This window comes from Acipenser ruthenus, chromosome 7 (genome assembly GCF_902713425.1).
Source record: "Acipenser ruthenus chromosome 7, fAciRut3.2 maternal haplotype, whole genome shotgun sequence".
Taxonomy (NCBI): Eukaryota; Metazoa; Chordata; class Actinopteri; order Acipenseriformes; family Acipenseridae; genus Acipenser; species Acipenser ruthenus.
In genome coordinates, this window is record NC_081195.1 from 20,064,555 (window position 1) to 20,071,067 (window position 6,513).

Below are 6,513 nucleotides of genomic sequence, written 5' to 3' on the forward strand. Positions count from 1 at the left end.
AAATGCTGTTTTAAAGAAAATAAAGAGAACATTAGGTTACTTAACGTAACCCTGGTTCCCTGAAAGAGAAGACGACCACCAATACCTGCCCATTGGGTAGGTATCGCTGAGCTCTCTATACCAGAGCTGCCGATAGGCCCCTTCCTGGGATGATGCACTCGGTCCCGCCCACCGAGGGAATAAAACTGTCATCCCGAGGAAGCCATTTCTCTTTTTCCATTGAACCCGTGAGGGCGACCGATGTGACCTCGAGGTTGGTGGTCGCCTTCTCTTTCAGGGAACCAGAGTTACGGTAAGTAACCTAACGTTCCCCTTTCAATTCGAAGACGACCACCAAGGCATTACTACCAGGTGGGGGCAAGCCAGCACTATTATATGCAGTCGAGACTGTGTCCACAATCCAATGTGACAGACGCTGCTTAGAGAGGGGCTGTCCTAGGGTCCGAGTCCGGGACAGACAAAGAGCTGGTCAGATTGATGCAGAGCTCTTGTCCTCTGCACGTAGCATCTCAATGCCCGCACTGGGCAGAGGAAATTCAATCTCTCATCCTCCGTTGAAGCAAATGGAGGTGGATGGTAGGACTCCAGTTCCTCAGTCTGATTAATGTGGAAGGCTGTGATCACCTTGGGGAGGAAAGCAGGGTTGGTGCGCAGAGACACCCTGCTGCCATCCTCCCAAATATGCATGCAGGAGCTGTGCACAGACAGTGCCTGCAGCTCACGGCCCCGCTTAGCGGAGGTGATAGCCACGAGGAAGGCTGTCTTCATAGACAGGTACTTCAACTCTATGGAGTGTATGGGCTCAAACGGGGCCTTCGTGAGAGCCTCCAGTACAATATTAAGGCTCCATTCGGGGAGAACAGTCACCCTGGGAGGGCGTAATCGCCGACCGCCAATCGGGTAGCCAAGAAATGCGCACCCGGAGACACCGAATCTACTGGTGCATGGCATGCAGAGATAGCCGCTAAATACACCTTCAAAGTGGAAGGTGACCTACCAGCATCAAGCAGTTCTTGTAGACACTGGAAGATGACTGGCATAGGGCAAGATATTGGGTCATGGCTTCCAGCCAGACACCAAGCATGGAAATACCTCCACTTATACGTGTACAAAGACCTAGTGGAGTCTGCCCTAGTGCTCTGCAACATACGCACAACCGCATCTGATAGTCCTAGGGCTAACCAGCGGTCCCTTTCAGGGGCCAGACCCATAACTGGGTTGAAATAGCACACAGACTCCATGCCACGTCTGGTATGCTTCACACTGCAAGTGAAATAAAAAGAAGGTGGCAAGACCTTAAACGCAGAACAAAGTAGAAGGTAGAAGATGCAAGATTTCATGTTTCAACGACCAGCCCGTCTTCTCTCTTGTATTTGACTGCAATGGAGCATAGGGTGTATGACTCCTTGAATATCCAGACAGTTGTAAAAGAGGAGGAACAAGACATTCCTCGGTCATCTCCACAAGAAGGTAAATATCAAGTTTAGAATGTGTTTGACATATTCGTACTATGGCAGCAACCATTATTATCCCCTGCAGGGAGCTATTTGTATGTACCCGATGTGTCACACTACACTTTACATCTGCCTGTCTGTATATTACAGTTTGATTCACTATGTAACACAATTTTTGTTCCTGGGTAGTAAGTGTTATTTCCTAATTGCTTATGCCTCAAAAGTATAGAAAATGGCTATTATTCCCCACAAACTTTGCTTTTGTGACCAGTACAGTGATATTCTGAAATTTACCTATTTCCAATGAGAAAACGGGCGAATTTGTCTCTTTTCGTTCACAAAGTCAGAAAAAAACAACATATGAATCCAAATTAACATGTATTTATACTAAAGTAATACAAAAATGACTACAAAAGATTTAGAAGTGAGTAGTTTTTCGAGATTTACGATTATACTGTAAACCACTTTCACGAATCAGCCCCCAAATGTAGTCTCCCATCATGTTCTCGTTATACTGTCCTTGGTAGCGGCGTTCAAAGTCCAGTATATCCTGGTGGAAGCGCTCGCCTTGCTCCTCCGAGTAAGCTCCCATGTTCTCCTTGAATTTATCAAGATGAGCATCAAGGATATGGACTTTGAGGGACATCCTACAGCCCATTGTGCCGTAGTTCTTCACCAGAGTCTCAACCAGCTCCACATAGTTTTTGGCCTTGTGATTGCCCAGGAAGCCCCGAACCACTGCGACAAAGCTGTTCCAAGCTGCTTTCTCCTTACTAGTGAGCTTCTTGGGGAATTCATTGCACTCCAGGATCTTCTTTATCTGTGGTCCGACGAAGACACCGGCTTTGACCTTTGCCTCAGACAGCTTAGGGAAGAAGTCTTGAAGGTACTTGAAGGCTGCCGACTCCTTATCTAGAGCTCTGACAAATTGTTTCATAAGGCCCAATTTGATGTGCAGTGGTGGCATCAGCACCTTCCGGGGGTCCACCAGTGGCTCCCACTTGATGTTGTTCCTCCCCACAGAGAACTCGGTCCGCTGTGGCCAGTCCCGCCTGTGGTAGTGCGCCTTGGTGTCCCTGCTGTCCCAAAGGCAAAGATAGCAGGGAAACTTGGTAAAACCGCCTTGGAGACCCGTCAGGAATGCCACCATTTTGAAGTCTCCTATGACCTTGATGCCATCTCAGAAAAATGCAGATATGTATCCACTTAGGCAGCTGGAACTAAACTGAACTGGTGGGCTTAAGGCCGCTGTATTTATTTACTTTTTACTTTCTGATTATAATCACAGGCTCAGAAAAAAGTGAGGAATCTCCTGTACCACAGCCATTGACTCCACAGACTCAATGTGTGGAATCTTCACAAGCACCTGTACTTCTAAAACCACATACATACACAGCGCAGTACACAGAACAGTCTACCAGCATGCCTTTTACAAACCATGAAACTCATGTTGTGAACCAAGAGTGTGACAATATCCAGTCTCAACGCCCTGAGGAGCCACTGGGTGGTCTTCCCCACACAGAAGAAGCACTTCCTGCCTGTGAAACCCAGCGAGCCGTTTTTCCTGGACTGCGCAACCCTTGGAGGATCCATAGCAGTCCCAACAGGATCGTGTCAGTCGGGCACTTTGAGCAACAGCTGCTGAGGGCTCACCGGGAGGATACTACTGTGATCAAGGAGGGATTTACAGGGAAATGTGCGAAACCAACAAGAACATTGCGCGCATCGCATCCCGCCTAGCGGAGAAAAACGACTGTGTGTCGGATTTAGCCGAAGAGTTAGCTGGGATCCACCACAAGATAGCGGAGAGCATCGATACAACTAACTGCCTTCAGGACAGGGTGATAGATTTGTTTCACAGCAGGAGCGATCAGTCATTGTTGTGCCAAGTGCTGTGAAAGGATCTGTTTTACCCTCCTTTTCATCTGCAGAGGTGCTGGCCACAGCTGTACTTAAACATGAACTAGACTGCCAAATACAATAGAAAAAGACATGTATAATGTGTATTTTACATAATATTTGATGTACTACTGTACTACTTAATTAATTTATTGTAAATTGCATAACAGCATTACTGAATGTGATAGATTTTACTAAGCTTTTGATCCAATTCAATGACTGACCCATTTTTTCTAAAGTGAAAATAGCAGTAGTAGATATATAATTTAATGTTTCCATGGCTATCCTTACACTGTCTATAAATAGGTACTCCAAAACTATAACAAAGATAATTGCAGTTATAACTAAAATGTGTTTTGTTACTTGGTGCTGTACCTCTTTGGGCAATGAAGCCAGGAGGGGGCACATTTTTTCAATGGTTTAATTGAAAAAATGTATTCATCAAAAAATCAAGTGTTTGAGTTCAAAAATTCATATTGTATCATATTTATTTGTATTTGTGTATAGTTATTGCCATATAATTAGCGGAGAACACTAAGTTGGATGGAGATGCAACTATTAGTCTATTAATTGATTTATTGATAACCATGGCTTTTATTTTGCATATTTGGAGGCATAACTACATATTTTGCATATATGTAGTTAGCTACCCAGAAACACATGCTTTCCTTGCAGGTTGCTAGACTAAAGCTCCTCTGTTTGTATTTGTTTTGTGATGAGAAATGGCAGAAACTAATGAAAAAATCAAATATATTTTTGCTTTTTAATAAAAAAAGGTTTTCAAATGCATATATCATATGTATATATAATATGCACATGGATGTTTTCAGTTGTGTTTCGTGATGATTCTTTTCAATGCATCGATTATTCGATTAAGAAAATAGTTTCTGATTGCACCACTAAAGATGGATGTAATATAGATATAAGATTTAGATATAATTAGGGCTTCTGTTTTTCCGGTTTTATTAATTGTATTTTTCGGTGCTTATTTTTAGCTATTTTTGAGTTTTATGTAAATCGTTTTTTTTCGGGCTTTATTTTTTGATATACTGTATGAAATTAGTGTTTTCGGTTACTTTCCAAAATGCTTGAGCGTTTTTGTTTGTTTGTTTGTTTGTTTGTTTTTCTGTCAAAATATGAATAGTAACTCGACAGTACTTGCACGCTTAAGTTGTACCTTCTTTCCATTGCTGTCTTCCACAACGAAATCCCTATGGTCACGGGCACATTCTTCTGGGGTTTTTGTGTGTAGGCATTTTTGTACATTTCGCCACAATTCTGTTTTAAACCCTCTGTATTTTAAATGTAATACAGCTTGAAATCCCGCTAACAAGCCTCCACTCTGATTGTAATCTCATTTTAAATTTCGCAAGCAGAGTCTCCAATAGAAATGTAGGAATGTGCTGGCATTCAGTAGTTGGGGGCAGGTTTAAAGTACTGAGATCGAATCAATGATGGATGCAAGTCAGGAAGGCGGGACATTGCCCAGCAGCACTGGGAAATGTATTTATTATTATTTTTGTAGTAGGTTTTATTTTTTAATGGGAATAGGGTGAAGTCTACGTGAATTGATTAACCATTTCCCCAGTTTTTCCGGTGTTTATTGGCTATCCACCGATTTCATTTTTTTTTGTATCGGGGTGTTTTATCGGTTAAAACCGAAAATCAGAAGCCCTATATATATTATTAATTTGTCTTCCAGTAAAAAAAAAATTAAATGTTGTTTGAAGGTTAGCCGGGAGAAAGGGCAGCTCTTTGAACTGTAGAATAAGCTCATTAAATCTGCCGTCTTAATTGTTGCTTTTCTTAATTGTATTTAATACATGGTGAACAATAATTTTCCTATAAACTTCAGTGTTTAAATTATAGTCGTATACATGGTGGTGGTGCAAGACCTGTGTACACTAAGATTAGGTGGTGGTGCAAGACCTGCATCTAATAAGATTAGGTGGTGGTGCAAGACCTGCATCTAATAAGATTAGGTAGTGGTGCAAGACCTGTGTGTAATAAGATTAGGTAGTGGTGCAAGACTAAGATTGCCTGTGTATATAAGGTTTTATAATAAGGTTGATGATAAAACTGCTAACCTCAGTTTTTAAAAACAAATTCTGCCACCAGTACACAAACACAACTAAACACAGTCAATACCAAAATAAACAAGAACGGCTTGCAGATTTAAAGGTTTTTCCACAAAAGACAGAGAAATTTGTGTAATAGCATAATAACACAAGTACTCTTAGAGAAACAATAAGCGACGTACACTGTCAATTTAGTAAGAAATGACCTGAGCCACGTGCCTTCATGGAATGTTAGGCAGTTTAGAATGATGGCCCTTGAAGGCTCTTGAGTGATAAGGAAATCATCCAACTGCTTTCCAATGTTATTCTTAACACTTCTTCAGTTGTTAAAACTAAATTCTGCTAGTCTTACAATGTATGTCTGTTATGTCACTATGCTGTACATACTGTATAAAGCTGTAATTCTATCTCAGGTCTACCAGCAACCCTCAATAGAATTACATCCTTATCATGCACTGCTGTGTGTACATAATCCCTAATTTTTTAATAAACTGTAATTTTTCACATATACTTTTTTATTAAGTTCAAAATGCCTTTGATAAATAAGTAACAATTCCACCATGATTTTTGCAATGATGGCAGACAAGATTGACCAATCAAAATTCTAGCAACTAGTTAGCCCTGACCAACTCTTGCACGAATCATTGAAAAGATTGTGCTCTGCAGCATGCCCGGCAATAGCAAAGACAACAAGTGTACTTTAATGTTGCAAAACTTTTACAACTTCCAGGTAATCTACAATACGGGTGGGGAGAACAGGCCTATCCTACGTGTATTATTTTTAATGCAGACCATATTTTGTAATTATGCCAAACAATTACCATACTAAGCAGTTAGACAAACGTTTTTTTTTCTTTCTTATACATTCTACATACTGTTTTGAACCTCTTTGCTAAGACTGCATTGATGATTAACAGTGTGGTAAATAATGCCTAAAACAATTACATCTACAGTAACACGTCTCTCATTGTTTAACTTTATTTTAACTCCGACTCAGATAGTCACTATATATTCACTTCGTGTTACATGTAATAGGACCCCACCTTACACAAGAGCAACAATGGGTAACACTGGTCCTTCCT